This window comes from Pinus tabuliformis, chromosome 1_2 (assembly GCF_031772625.1).
Source record: "Pinus tabuliformis cultivar Carrire ecotype Pingquan chromosome 1_2, CPIR1, whole genome shotgun sequence".
Taxonomy (NCBI): Eukaryota; Viridiplantae; Streptophyta; class Pinopsida; order Pinales; family Pinaceae; genus Pinus; species Pinus tabuliformis.
This window is the reverse complement of record NC_142298.1, coordinates 191,925,555-191,942,608: the sequence shown is the minus strand read 5'-3', so window position 1 is coordinate 191,942,608 and position 17,054 is coordinate 191,925,555.

Genomic DNA, 17,054 nt, shown 5'->3' with positions numbered 1-17,054 from the left:
ATGAGAAAGTCCCAAGCTACCAAGAAGACACTGAGATCCTTGGAGATCAGCCAGAAGGAGAGATGCACAACATCTCATTCGACGAGTCTCAACATAGAGTTGTGAAATCTTGTAGAGTTTCAACTCCGGAAGATCATACATATCCTGTGCAATATGATGAATGAGTGATCATGTTTGATGTGCGCAAACATCCAACAGCCTTGGCCGATGCTACCATAGCATATGCCGAAGCCACTAGCTTAAGTGTTCGCTTTCTGATAGCTGGGAATGAGCGAATGGCTAAGGAACTACAAACGACCAAGCAAGGAGGAGAGTTGGTGACAACATCAACCCAAGAAGAAATGAAGAAGGCAATACTAGATGAAGTATTGTCCCTTGAAACAGTTATGTGGTGTTGTATTCCAAGTTTGGTACCGTTCATATGGCAGTCTTCCATCTCAACGGATGGCAGCAACGATGTGCTTGAAGAGCACATATCTTGTCGAACGTGCATGTTGTTGTTTATTAAATGAAAACGTGGACAATGAGATACAAGGGAGCCCTACTTTGCTTTCTTAAGATGATGAATCCCAGAGCAGTCGAGTTGAAGGCATGCATCCGGAGTCAGATCCGAAACTATGAAGAGCTCTCGTAGTTCATCACTAGTCTACAGGCTTCCCATGCACGTGTATTCAAGAGTATGGATGTTGTGGTGTGTGCACATGCGATCCCATCTATTGGGACTCTCACCCAGGAAAAGAAAAAGGCACATGTTCTACTAGAGCTTGACTCATACTTTGACGAGTTGAAGCGCATAGCCAGCAGCCTAGACTTTCCAATCAGTGCAGACACCATGCACAAGTATGTTTCTGGTCTGGCCGCGTTGAAGACAATGATGCACATGCTTTCAAATGAGTTGGAAAGAGGAGCCCAAGCAGTGTACCCAGATGCTATGGAGGCAAGAGTCAGGTTCTAGAAAGATGTCACCTTGGAGTACATGGACACCATCACAGACCACTGATCTTGGCATCAGTTCACTACTGTTGATCATCTCGAGGATGTTGAAGAGTTGGACTTCCCATGGTTGTCCAAGTCATAGTGATGTCTTGCATGGCTTTCTCAAGGCATTTGGTCTCACATGGGTACATGTGCATTGTAATGTAACGTCTTGTTAAGTGTAAGTTCAAGTGTCGATAGTTGGATGTAATAGTCATAGAGTAGATGAAGAGTCATGATGGTATATGAACCGTCACAAAGGGGAATGTCAAGGGTCACCCCACCCTTTGCTATAAATAGTCCCTTATAACTCATTGTAAAGTATTTTGGTCAACCAAGCTTCCAATAGGACTATCTTAGAGAGAGCTTGGACAGTATTGTAACAAGCCTTGGGTTCTCCACTGCACAGAGATAGTATATCTCTTGAGAGGAGCAGGCGGTTGTGGCTGTAACATTCCGTTGTTGGAACAAGTGGTTGGACATGGATATATTGTATGACTGGAACTTACACTTCTTAATAGAAAAAAGCCAACACGTTTCATGCATATGTTGTATTGTATTTCAACTATCTGTTTACTCTAAATGATATATGTATTTGTTTGCTTATGCATGCATGTATAACTATTTCTATGTATGTATGTATGAATCTTTCTAAAATGTGCTATTGGTTTAACCATCACTTTGGATTTCTAGATAACTTTCCTTCCATGTTGTGATGCATCTTTACTCGTGTGTTCCCTTCTTACTTCATGCTATCATAGGTTTCCAAGGGGCGCATTATGGTGAAGTAAAATTATAAGCGCAGACACAAACAAATTCCTCTAGCCCGAAATGAGTCTAGCCACAACAGGTACATTCTGTGGAATATTTCCTTAGGTTAGAACCAATTAAGAGGGCCTACCTCTTAGTATGCTTATCTCGTTTGATGATTTCCTTGTTTTCTCACTCTAGCCATCTCTCGCTTCCTTCTTCAAACACCTGAAACAAGTAAACACCAACAAACAACAACCGTGATAATAGACAAATTGTAATTCAACCTACTTAACAAGTCAAGAAACATTAATCGATGAATATGTAAGATGAAAAATCATGTAGGAAATCAATCGATAGTTGCATATATATTGAATCAAGAAGATATTACAACCATTGTCTTGACGTTGTCATTCTCCTCTGACAAGACCAGGTTCCCACACACTTTTGCTAGCATTCCATGATGGCCTCAAAAACAATAGTTTTAAGGCTCTTCCATTTAGGCCTCACCCCAAACCAAATCACACTTCTCCCACACACAATTAGAGAGCTACAACTATGAATAGCTTGCTGTTTACTCCAAACCAAAATAGCATTAGCACACCAACCTTAACACTTCAACACTAGCTTGTGCTTGGGAAAAAGGGAGGCTTATATAGCACGAATGGATGGGAGATGGATCCTATTCTCATGGGAGAAGGTCTTATACCTTGAGGTAGTTCCATCATTATAGGGGAAAGGAGCCCAAACTGACATCCTCGACCCCATCCGGCCAAACCATTTACTAGACATCTGTTACGAAGCTTCTAGAGCTGGAAGCTTCGGATCTTAATTTAAAAAACTTTCCATAACAGGACCGAGGTGATTGGAACAAAGCTCAGTCACTTTGGTCGACACTAGGGACAGTGCTAATACCTGCATATCAGTGTGAGGAAGACAAGGGCCATTAGCACCGGTCTTGTAAACTGGGAAAAATAGAAGTTTCAGGGGAAATGATGCAAAAGGGAATTGTTCTGCTCATGAAGAGGGACACAATGGGAGTTTCTTCATGAAGGGTAAGCATGTAGGGTTCACTGTAGAGGCCCTCCAGGATCAAGGAACGGGAAGTACAGGGACAGTGACAAAATGCTGTGTGATAGATGCCCCTTAAAGCGTGAAGGTCGAACTAGAGTGCGGGATGAAATGCTTTATGAATCAGTGCAGGGAACCGTAGTCTATCGTCGGAAAACCGGCAAGCAAGTACAAATACACATACATAACTGAGAATTCTATCAAATGATACATGAATCATGGCATGGAAGCAACCATCCAGAGAATGATCATGTAAATGGATCTAGGTATGGGCACAATCATCTGTTAAAGAGGATCATAATGAAACTGAGGTATGGTCGCAACCATCCAATAAAGAGAAGGATCACATATGATAACTCATGGTATGGTCGCAACCATCCATCTGAAAGAGACATGCATATTAACATAACCATGTCACATCACTTCACAACCTGGAATTTTGGGATTTGAGTCCAGGGTCTTGCGCTCCAACACGACTAGATCAAAGTACAAATTCTAAAATGCGAATAGATGTGTTGACATCGAACATGCTAGAAAGTTGCCTGATTACCAGTCAATGATGTAAATTGTTAACAAGCACGAGAGAAACCACCAATAATGACAATGGTCCTCAAGGTACTATTAGCACAATTCACAGAATGTGAACAGAGGAACTGAAGTCGAACACCTGTGAAATCACTCGATCGAAAGCAAATGATGTGAACTTGTCGTCGAGTGCGGAGAACTTTCCATGAGGGCATGCAAGCTCTAAGGTACTGGAAGGGAGTCTCTCGATCAAATTCTTAGATAATGAGTTGAAGTCGATGGGAAACGACCATGTCGAAGGAGGGCCATAATGTTTCCCACATCATCGACACGAGACGAAAAGATGCAAAATGATTTTGGATGATACAGAGAATCAGAAGTAAATGTAAATGTAGAAGGACAACTCTTGAACATATCTATGACACAACTGGAAGTTTGGCAGCTTTTGGATCCATAGGATTGGTGGTCATGACGAAGTGGTAGAGATCAAATGGAAGGAAAAAATGAATGGCCAAACCTAGGAAGGTCAACGATATAAAGGAGGATATCCCAACCCGACACGAAGCAGAAAGTGTCATGTTCAAGAGTGAGCTTTCAACACAACTGATTAGATTTCCAAATTTCCCCCCACCATCTCTGGCAGGTACCCCAATTATTTTTAATCGCAAGCTTGAAGGGGATAACACATGCTTGCACTGTAAGTTCATCCTTCGAACGAAGGTGACTTAGTAAGTTTAACGAGCCCTAGGAAGGAGAAGCTCATGTTTGTCATGGTGATGAATCCAATGTCTTTTAATATTTTAATGAGTCTGACAGAGGTGTAACTCGATATCTTTTTCATGTTTAGAGAGTTTGAAAAAGACACGGAAAAGAAAAATCCACATGGTCCCTTTTCGTACATTTGTGTCTCTCGAGCCCGAAAAGGGAGGAAACAATACTTGAGAGAACCACTTGACCATTTTAGTCAAGGAGTACCTTTTTCGTAAATAGTGCCTCCCATCCCGAAAAAGGGGTAAACTTATATTGGGCGCATGACGTTTCACATCTGTTAACGAGTTCGAAACGACAAGGGCTCGACCATCTTTTTGCTTTTAAAGGGTCAGAAAAGAGATTGAAAACGAACCCCCCATTTTATTCTCTTTCACGAGTCAAAAGGGAAAAATACTCAACAATCTTTTCATATGAGATTAACGAGTCGACAAAAGAGTTGAAACATGAATCGTCATCATCGTTGAACATCCATCACCTGCCGCTGCGCAAAAAGGTAAAGTGTATTATCTAGTTCTTGAGGCAAAATAGGTTAAAATATTTACAAAAACTTGATATTTTCATGAAAAAATGAATAAAAAGGGAAAAGTAAATATATTTTTACCATTTACCATTTTACCTTGCTGTGAAGACTTTTTACTCACTTTTTCCCTAATTGTTCTGGAGTAGATTGCGGGAGATCTAGGAGGTCATTTGTCGAGTTGCCATTTACAGGTAAGAGCCAAAGCCCTGAGCTCCATTTTCATGTCTTTTATTCCTGTTTTTAACCATTTTTTGGTTTTTTGCAAAAAAAAATCGCCCTTGGTAGACACGACTTTCGGGCACAGAAACACGCTAGCCAAGGATGATTAACAAAGCTTGTCGCGTCGTCAGCGCAATTGTTTTTAAAATAGGCGCGCTGGCACTGTGAAAAGGGAAAAAACCCTATTTCTTTACAAAATCATCGTTAAAACTTAAAATTTATGGGCCAAGCATGATTGTTGACTTAAATTAATGGCTTTTGCAAGAAAGAATCATTGAAAATAGTGGACTGGAAGGAATGGGAACATGAGGATATGGACACCCAGGCACTGAATGATCCAAATTTCCTGGAAGCTTTGAGGGGTTGTGGGCTCCTCAAATTCTTTCTCACGCCCGGGATGCAGGCCCAACCTGAGTTGCTTCGGTGCCTGATTAGTGTTTGGGACATAAATCGGGAAATATTTGTCATTGGTGACTAGGAGTTGGAGTTGGAAACTTCAGATATATATTTTATCACTGGACTTTCTCGAAGAGGGGAACCAGTCAACTTGTACAGGTCACGAACAATTGGGACAAGCATATCTTCATTCCTCGCTGAACACTGCCCTGAGGCCCTGAAATCCAAGAGTGGGAAGATTGAGATTTCCAATGTTCGGGATCTGACACGGAGAGTGCTTCTATTGACCATCAACAAAGTGGCGGGGTCCCAGGCGGAACATGAGACCAACAAGTCGAAGTTCCTGTATGCTATCAACTGTACATCACCTACGATCTTCAACTGGGTAGAGGCCATGAAGATCACCATAAAGCACTAGCTATCCAAAGCTAAGGCAAAGAATCTGAAGCAATTTTGCTTCGGATTTGTGCTCGTGACCTTTTTCTTGGAACGGGTGCCACTGTTCCAGTATCAGTTGACTGAGGTAGATCCTCCTATGCCATGCAATCTGCAGATGCCCTGCTGGAGTCGTTTGATGCCTAGGATCACTGGGGGTCAGCACATGTCATACATAACTGCATTCTTTTCATGGCTACCATGACATAAATTCATTGTGGAGGACTAGCCATATAGTGGCATTGACTTCTGTGTAGATCTGGACATACCCTTACCAGATGGAGAGGATTTCGACGATGAGGTAAAAAATCAAACTTTTAATTTTGATATTTTTTAATTGTTTTTGGTATATATGTGCTTATAACATTTCTCTTGTTAATGCAGACGTTGAACTAGAGTGCCTTGCTGGGATGTCCCCAATAGCCAGGTGCATCCCCCACCCTATTGATGTTGTCACTCCTTATCAGGAGGGAAGTGATAACGAGGAGGAGATCACAAGGAACCTTGAGGGGTTGACTCGTGGTATCCCAGAGTATGCCTGGGTAGGAGACATTTCTCGTCAGTACCAGAGACATACGGTGGGAGTCTAAGATCATATCCGCCGATTGTTGACTCATGTTGCATGAGCTGTATCATGCTACCACGATCACCATGCTGATTAGTTCCTAGGTCCAGCACTTACATTTTTTGAGGCCTGCGTGCCACAGATATATGAGGCCTGCGAGCTGCCGATGTTATTTTAGACACACATATTATTTTTTTTGGTTCTGATGTATCAAACATTATTACCATATATATATATATGCTGTATTTCCTTGCTTACTATGGTACAAATGGTTTGTTTTATCTTTTCACATGTTTTGTAAATGTCTATCCAACACATAATTAGCTAATGCATCTGTTAATGTATTCATGTGCCTAGGAATATGATGATATGTAATGTAATCAAAATGTCTTTCCAGTAGACGAATACGGAGATACATTCTCAATATTTGAGGGTTTCTGACAGAATATTGCCCATTGAGTTGAAGGACGACAAGCTGTGAATCTAGGTTGACAACCAACTCTCTAATGTCAAGAGCAATGGCTTCTGACAACAGTTCGATGACCGCACTGTATTCAACAATGTTGTTAGTTGTGCAACCTAGACAGATACCTTGAAGGTCAATCAACTCACCGTTAGTGTTATAAATAGACCATGCCGTGGATGATAGGTTCTGGGTACTACAACAAGCATTATCAATGAAACTGATGTGAGGAGTCGCAAACATCTGCAAAGCAAGAAAACCATAGTAAACAGGAAAGCTGTTTGAAAACTAACACACAAAACCACTCTGAAAAAAAGAATGAAACACTAATGTACATAAGTAACCATGCAAGATGACCTAAACATAGTACTTCTTGAGGTGGGAGTCCATGCTGGGACTCGGGTATTCCATGTTGGGACCCAGTGGAGTCGCCAATTTGTGGTGAATTAAAATTATAAGTGCGGACACAAACAAATTCCTCTAGCTCGATAATGGGTCTAGCCACAATAGGTACATTCTATGGAAGATTTTCTTAGGTTAGAACCAATTAAGAGGGCCTACCTCCTAGTACGCTTATCCCGTTTTATGATGTCCTTATTTGCTCGCTCCATCTATCTCTTGCTTCCTTCTTCAAACACCTGAAACAAGTATAGATGTTGCATATTCAGTGCTGGGTATGAATGGTGCTATGTACATGTTCGGTATGCGGTATTGTGTACATATTGTACTGTGTGCATGATGGATATGCGGTGTTGTGTGCATATGGTGTTGTGCACATGTTGGATATGTAGTGTTGTGTACAGATGATGCTATGTACATGTTGGAAATGCAGTGCTATGTACAAGTGGTGTTGCGTGCATGTTGTACATGTGGTGCTATGTACATATGGTGTGGTTTGCATGATTGTACAAGTGGTGTTGTGTGCATGTGGTGCTGTGTACATTTTGTACAAGTGGCACTATGTGCAGGTGGTGCTGTGTACATGTCTTGCATGTGGTGCTGTGTACTTGTGGTGTCGCGTACATGTGGTGCATGTGGTATTGTGTACACGTTGTACAATGGTGCAGTGCACATAAGGCGTTTTGTATGTAGATGGCGCCGTGTACATGTGATTTTGTGCACACATTATGCAGTGTACAGGTGGTACAATGTACATGTTGTACATATGGTACTAGTGCACAGATGGTATTGTGTGCATTTCATACATGTCGTGTTGAGGGCGTGTGGTACTATGTATGTGCATTGTGTAGGTGCATGTATTGCATTGTGTTGTATGGTGTGTGTGGTTTTATAAGTGTGATGCACACTATGTGTATGTGCACCTGGTGGAGGAGAAGGCACTGGGTCTGGCAATCGATCTAGTGTGTGTACAAACGAACAACGGTAAAAGCTAAGGATTGATGAAACGATAAGTATCAACATTGTATTTCAGTTTTACTATGCATATGATTTATGATGGTTACATTTGATCTATGATTTTGGTTTATGATGGTTACATGTGATTTATGATTTTGATGGTTATGTTTTGGGCTAACCTAATGTGATATTTTTATACATGTTGATTTGGTCAAATATGCTAGTTTGACTTGTTGTGATAGAAAGTGAATAGATTGCAAATGTACCTTATTGGTGAGCTACCAATGAGGTATGATTTGGAGTTATTTCAATTTATTTTGAATATAATGGAAGTTATGTGCTTGGTACAAGAATGTATGAACATGCACGGCTGGGTGGTTGAAATCGAATACAAGAATCGGTAGCAGTAGATTAAGAAATTGGAACATGCAATAATATGCTGGTAGAGTAATTTAGGAGCAGGGCCATTGTGGGACACTAGTGCCCAATAGTGTCCATTTATTTCCATGAGAATCCTATGACTGGTATGATGGTTTCCAGGTAGGGATGTGCCTTGGTTTTTGTATCTTCTGATGCGAGGAAGCCTTGCCAAGGGATGGGGGTGCCAACCGAACTTGGAAGGTGAGTGACTGCATAGAAGGGGGTTACTTTATTGCCTGAGGGACTATGTAGTAGAGAAGGGAAGGCTGAGGATATATTTGTTTTGGTCATGAGCATTTACAGATGGAATTAGATGCACATTAGGAGTGTGCCCTGGAACAATCAGCTGGTAACTGTTCACTGAGAGGACAAGTGGCACTGGATTATAGCGCTGTATATTAGATGCAAATTTGACTTTGCAGTGGATACTGGAGTTCTTGGGCAGGATGTGAATCCTGGTATTACTTTGAGGGTGGAGGTGCGAGCCTCTGGTTTCCCTTGTTGTGGATGCGGACATCATATATTTTTGTTTGTTGGTCGAGCAAATGTGCATATGTGTATATGTGTGTATTATTGTAAATATTGTATCGAGTTGGATTTATAAAGCTCCATAGAGAGTATGATTATTTGCTGGTTGAAGCAAATGTGTATGTGTATATGTGGATTGTAAATAACATAATGAGATGTGTTATAAAGCTCTAGTAAATGATATGATTGTCCTGTTCCAGCAGTGGTCATTGTAAATATTGCAACGAGTTGTGTTATAAAGCTCCATGGGTAGTATGATATGTTTTCAATATTCTTGTTAGTTATAGGTGTCATTGAACACCGAGGACGACAGTCCCCCAAGGGGGAGGGTTCTATAACAACCCTGGTCAAAATTCCATGTAAAAGCATATAACAGATGATGGGACACATATTCCAAGCTGAATGGTGGGTAGGACATCCTAGGGGGTGTTCATTTGGTTTTTTATGGCTACGGAAATTGGGAAAGGCAATGACTAAGGCATTAAAGAGGCAAAAAGGTATTTTGGCACATTTACTTATGAAAATAATGGAAATTAGGAGAAAAGGAAGTTGAAAGGTCACAGGTTGCACGTGAGGAGGAAATTGAAGGAAAATAATGGAAAATGAAGAAAATAGAGGCCTCATTAATAAAAAGGCTTCTAAGGATCGGTGGGCAAGATTTGGTTAGTTGAGTTTTGGAGCTCTCACTCATTATTCTCTCTCTCTCTCACTCTTGGACACTTAGAGTTTTCTTGGAGCACTTTGGCATTGGAGCAAGAAAGGAAAATAAGGCAAGAGGAAGAAAATATCAAGTAGGGAAAGGCAAGATCAAGTAGCTACATCAGGCTTCATTGAAAGTATGGACTTACATGTGTATTTTCCTTTCTAGATTTGTCATGCATGGGATTGCATGTGTTTATTTTCTACCATGACATGGTTTTTTCCAGGTGTGAGTATTTTCAGCCTAGTGGTGCCATTTTTGGATAGCTTTGATGAGTTGGGTTCTCTCATTCGGTTTATGTGGGATGGTTGGATTGGATTCAAAGTTGAGTGGGATGGAGCTATGGATTGATAAATATATGGTATAGTGGTCCCTAAACTGGACTGAGGACACATGAAGCCATTGCCCTAGTAACCCCTGAACCAAACTGTGGGTTCTGGTAAAGCCAAATTGCTAAAAACGAAAAGTGTGTATACTGGAACGATGGTTTTTTTTTTAGGGTCAATTTTGAACATGTTTTAAAAATGGCAGTGAAAATGAAATTTTCGTGCAAAAAACACCCTGAAAACGAAAAGTGTTGATACTGGAACGATGGTTTTTTTTTAGGGTCAATTTTCAACATTTTTAAAAAATGCTAGTAAAACTGAATTTTTATGTGCAAAAAAACAACTGTTTATGAGGAAAAAAACACACTAATGTTTTTGGTAGAATAACATTTTTCTTTCCTAAGTATAAATTCAACATGTTTTAGTAATGACCATAAAGATAAAATAATGAGACCTGAAATACATTAAAATTCTATTAGTTTTCATCCATCTTGTTAAACATATAATAACATCACACTAAAGATTGCTAAAATTCCAATTGTTTTCAACCATAACATTAAAGATACAAAAAAAATGGAATTTTTTCAACCATAAAATTAAAAAATGTGACATTATGAACAAATTACATGACTAAATTAATCAAAATGTCATTGTTTGTATATTTAATGGAACATACATTATATCTCTAATTTAATGTGCATTGTAGATATTCTAAACAATAAAAATCATCATAATTAAGACATATAATCCAACAACATAAAAATTACTCATAACTTCTGATTTAACACCATCTGGAAATCAAAATTTTTATTTCAGATACAATGCAAACATCTGTTATATAAACTGTCTTAGACAATTATTCAAAATTACTCATATTTTCTTGCACACCATCATAATTCACATCTTCGGATGAATGAATGGATGCAGACGATGATGTTCCATATTCTTCTCTTTCATCAACTAGTGCTCCATCTGAGTCCACATGCATGCCCACCATTTCAGGTTTCAAAGTTCTTCTGGACATACGATTGGTTTCAGCAGACTCCCATCTCAACACTGTTCCTTCTGGTAAAAACCTTTTCAGAATCTCTATCGTCTTGAAGCAAAGAGTTCCTCTCTTTGTTAAATTGAAGTCATAAACAAGTATGTCAACATCCTCCAATTTTAAGAGGTCTGTGCGGTGGTGATTTATATTTGTACCCTTTCGTTTTCTCTTTCCGCCATTTTTTTGTCAACTACCATCTCTGGCTTATACATACCATTGAATGGGTGTGTATTTGTGGCATACCAATGTACTTCAACACTTGTAACATCCTCATTTTCTGTAAAGACCTTTATAACCTTAGCAACCCAGAATGGATAGCCATTGGGATCTCCATCTGCTGGCACTGCGATCATGCAACCCTCCTTAATATCTTGTACTGAACCCCTATAAAGGTATTCTATGGCTTCACGTTGTGCATGAGACCTTCTGGAACCAATATACATCTCTCTTTCTTCTGCTTGTGAAGAATTAATAATACCTTGAGATTGCTGTTGTTCAAAAATGTTTATTTCCTCATGTTCATTCGACACATTTTGTGGTCAAATAAATGGATTTTTCAAAGGTATATCTTCATTTGTTGTTGTTGAAATGATATCACTTTGATTATTGAAAAATGACCGCCACCACACTGAATCAACAATGTCAAAGTACTCATATGTATATCTAATACATTTTTTAATTTCTTCTAGGTAATTAGAATAATTTATATCTCTATTCTGTCTACGTGCATTATGAACTTCACCTACTAATTGTAATAACAATATTTTTGATGCAAATATTGGATGATCTGGAATGAACTTAAAAAATTCCAAACCTAATGATGGTGCCCATTCTACAGTAGTTGAATACTTCTTACCCCATATTAGTTTTTTCCCATCAATTTTTTTGATACGAAATTGATGTTGGAAGCTAATGTCATTAAGTTGTTCAATGCATTTCTCCTCACCATGCGATCCCAAAATAAACCTTCGGATGTCAACAGTTTCTTGCAACACATCAAACGTAGGCTCTAGCATGTATGATTTCTTAATACATTCAATTAATGATGGCAAGCTCCCAACTTCCTTCCTCCTAAATGTGACTGAAAAACCACTGAACATATGATCAATATGGTCATGAGTGTGCCCAACAAGAAGGAAACCAACCTTTACCTTCTGAAAAATTCTCAATTCAACAAGCATGCTTAGATATCCAAAAACAACCTGATTTTTTTTTTCATGGCAAGTGTTGTCCAATTGTAGATATAAAACTTTAGGAAGATTACCAGACCAATGAGAAAGCACATCATGAATTATGGTTATTGTCAGATTTGCATCATTATGAATATTTGGAGCTGTGAAGTACACCCTTGGAAACATTTTCCCATTGAAGACCATACAACCGACCAAGTGATACTGAATAAAATTTTTCTCTTGTAAATTTTTGGGTGTGCAAACAAAATGTGGTAAAAGTGTTTTCTTCTGGTCCATACCATCAATTATCAAACTCAAATATTTATTCAGATTATCATAACACTTATTTCGATGCTTGTACAACTTTTTCCTTTCACTTGTTTGTTGTTGGCGATGCTCCTGAAGTTCTTTGCTAATTGAATCTACACAACATAAAAGAAAGCCATTAAGAAAAACATTTTCATAGTTGATGACTATACAATTTTAAAAGTTAAAGTTATGAATGCTTACCTATTTCAGACCCTTCACATTTGTCCCTTTTTGATTTAAGAGAAGCACATGTACTGCAAATCCCCATCCTTGTCTTCTTAGGAATACGAACATTGTTGAATTCTTTCTTCCATACCTTCACAAAATATTGATATGTAATAAACCGACCATGCCCCTCAGCACCTTATGCATATTCTTTGTATAAGTTGTAGATTTCTTGTCTTGAAAAATTATCTGGAATGTGTATTATCTCTCTATTTGGCATACACTCTCCATGCTTTGAAAATAAATATTTCATCCATGACATTGCAGTGTTTGATAATGGCCCAAACTGTCATTTATGACGTACTTCTGATTAAAATGTGGGATCCTTTTCAAAATTTTCTTGGATTCTCGAGAGACAAAAATTACCCATCGAATGAAACATTTTGAAAGCCTTTCTACAAATAAATAAAGACCTAATATGATAATCATAACCTGACAATGTAGATTGCATGCACCCAACTAAATATGAATTTTGCATGCTTTTATTCATTGACAAGTATCTCTTCCTTTTCTCTAATGCAAATTTGAAATCCATATGTTTCAAGCAATCTTTTTGACAACATTCACTTGAAATGAGAGCGCTGATAGAACTTCTTCTTGTAAGATATTCTACTCTACCCCTTGTATAACAAAACATCTTGTATTGATACAAAAAGGTTTGCTCCTACTCCTCGATACAATATTTCTTGGCAACATATCCATCATTGGATCATCATTTGTATAAGAATTTTCATCATCATTCCGAGGAATGTTATCCACACTATGATCATCTATGCTTTTCAAATACTGACTTGGAGGATATTATTCGTCTTCCTCTTCTTCATTGCTATTGTCATAGTCCTTAGAATTGGGACTAAATGGAAAATTTGACTCGATGTTTATTGGATATTATTCCTCATGTGCATTGTCAGTGCTGCTCTCATAGTCCATAGAATTAGGACTACGTAAAAAATGTGACTGTTTACTTACTGAAAATGCTACATCCCGTCCTTTGTCACTGTAACTCTCATAGCCCTTAGGATTAGGACTAAGTGCTTCATCCTGTCCTTCATCACTACTGCTCTCATAGTCCATAGGATTAAGATTAAGAGGACACCATGCCACTCCATTCTTTTGAAAATTTTCATCATGCTCTTCATCATTGCTGCTCTCATAGTCCATAGGATTAGGAATAAGTGGACACTGTGACACTCCATTTTTTTGAATTTCGTCATCATAATCTTCATCACTGCTGCTCTCATAGTCCATTGGATTAGGACTAAGAGGACACTGTGACACTCCATTCTTTTGAAAATTTTCATCATGCTCTTCATCACTACTGCTCTCATAGTCCATAGGATTAGGACTAAGTGGACACCGTGACACTTCATTCTTTTGAAATTCTTCATCACTGTTGCTTTCATAGTCCATATGATTAGGACTAAGTGGACACTGTGACACTCTATTCAATTGAAATTCTTCATCACTGTTGCTCTCATAGTCCATAGGATTATGACTAAGAGGACACTGTGACACTCCATTATTTTGAAAATTTTCATCATGCTCTTCATCATTGTTGCTCTCATAGTCCATAGGATTAGGACTAAGTGGACACCGTGACACTCCATTCTTTTGAAATTCATCGTCATGCTTTTCATCATTGCTGCTCTCATAGTCCATAGGATTAGGACTAGGAGGACACCATGACACTCCATTCTTTTGAATTTTTTCATCATGCTCTTCATCACTGCTGCTCTCATATCCCTTAGGATTAGGACTAAGTGAACACTGTGGCACTCCATTCTTTTGAAATTCGTCATCATGCATTTCATCACTGCTGCTCTCATAGTCCATAGGATTAGGACTAAGTGGACACTGTGACACTCCCTTCTTTTTAAATTTGTCATCGTGCTCTTCATTACTGCTGCTCTTATAGTCCATAGGATTAGGACTACGTGTACATCGTGACAATCCATTCTTTTGAAATTCGTCATCATGCTCTTCATCATTGTTCCTCTCATAATCCTTAGGATTAGGACTAAGTGGAAACCGTGAATCTTTATTTATTTGAAATGCTTCATCCCCTCTTTCATCAGTGCTTCTCTCATAGTCCTTAGGATTAGGCCTAAGTGGAAGAATTGACTTTTTATTCATAGTGGAAGAATTTCCGTTATATTCATCAATACGAATAGAGTTGTTACGTGACAAAGATGTTGATGCTTCAAAAAGCGAAACTTCACTATCAGAAGAATCCATTCCTTTCAAATAGAAGAGGTTGAATGATACAATTGCAGACTCTCCTAATGATATTTTATAGCTTAAAGAATGAATTTTTGCCTCCAAAAATTTTCGCTAAAATTTTTCCCTCCAAAAATTTCGTTTCATGTATTTCCCTCCATTATTTTATTCTACAATATATTGAAAAGATTTAAATAATTTATTTATTTATTTTTTTATGAAATAAATCTTTAAATTTAAAATTGTAAACTAAATCTTTTACCTAAATTAATTTAATAGTTAAACTATATAAATTTACTAGACAATTGAATTTTTTTTTTTTTTTTTAATAATACCTTCTAAAACAAATTAATCCCACATTCACTATGTTGTAAAACAATTCCATAATATTTTCTTTATCATAGTTTCCTATATCGCCATAACAAAATTAACATGTTAAATTTTTTTAAAAATAAATTAATCCCACATTAACCATACGGTAAAACATTTCCGTAATTTCACCTATATAACAAATTTCATTCACTATTTCTCACATCACATCAAGGTTTTCCGAGGTTCGTTAAAAGATTTGGAGTGAATTTTTGGAGCAGCTACATTGCTATCAACAACATATTCAATGAAGGATTCTCGCATTTGAAAGGTTAGTTAATTTTTCTGCTTTGCAAATTTTAAAATTAAATAAGTTTAATGATTTTTTATTTTATTTATTTATTTTTATTTTTTATTTTTAATTAAAAACTTTTGTGGGCCAAATTTACCCACTACGTCCATAGTGGGCATGGTGGGCCTAGTAATGCTCATGGCGGCTAAACGAGCCCGTAGGTTAGGGGCGGTGGGGCTGGCTACCCGGCACCTTGCCCCACCCCAATGGCCCAATGACCCGTGGGGGTGGCGAGGCAATTCCTGAAATCACCTCACCACCCTCGTGGGCCGTTGGGCCGCCGGGGTGGGGCGGGGGGTTGCGGACAACCTCTACCTCACCCGAGCAGCCCAACGGCCCGCGGGGGTGGTCGGCCGTTGGGTCGCCGGGGTGGGGCGGAGGGTTGTGGACAGCCGCCGCCCCACCCCGGCGGCCCAATTGCCCACAGGGGTGGCGGAATCGCCCCACCACCTCCATGGGCCATTGGGCCGTCGAGGTGGGGTGGATGGCTACGGGCAGTCCCCACACTACCCCGACAGCCTAACGACCCGAAATCGCCTCGCCACCTCCACGGGCCATTGGCCCACAGGGTTGGGGTGGGGTTGGGGTTCGGGAGGGGGGGCAGTTGCTGGGCCACTAGGGGGGTTGGACCTAAAGGCCGACTCAGTTGGTCGACCAATTTTCAGGTTTATAAAATTAATTATCATTTATTGTTTTTGTTGTTAATTTAAGTTATTTTTTTGTGATTTACTAATTCCGGGAATCGCCTCGCCACCCCCGCGGGCCGTTGGACCACTGGGGTGGGGTGGAGGGTTGAGGATAACGTCTGCCCTACCTTGGAGGCCCAACGAACCGCGGTGGTGGCTAGGCGATTCCGAGAATCACCCTTCCACCCTCGCGGGCTATTGGGCTACCGAAGTGGGGCGGGGACTGTCCGCAGCCATCCGCCCCAACCCGACAGCCCAACGCCCACAGGGGTGGTGGGGCGATTCCGGGAATCGCCCCACCACCCCCATGGGCTGTTGGGCCGCCGGGTTGGGGTGGGGTAGTTGTTGGGCTGCTAGGGGGGCCAGACCCAATGACTGACTTGGTTGGCCAGCCAATTTTCAGGTTTATAAAATTAATTATCATTTATCATTTTCGTTGTGTATTTACGTTATTATTGTTTTGTGATTTATTGATTCCGGGAATTGCCTCGCAACCCTTGTGGGTCGTTGGGCCACCGGGGTGGGGCAGAGGCTGTCCGCAGCCCTCTGCCCCACCCCAGCGGCCCAACGGCCTGCGGGGGTGGCGAGGCGATTCTGGGAATTGCCCCGCCACCCCTGAGGGTCGTTGGGCTACTGGGGTGAGGCGGGGACTGTCTGCAGCTGTCCACCCCAACCCAACAACCCAACGGCCCGTGGGGTGGCAAGGTGATTCCGAGAAT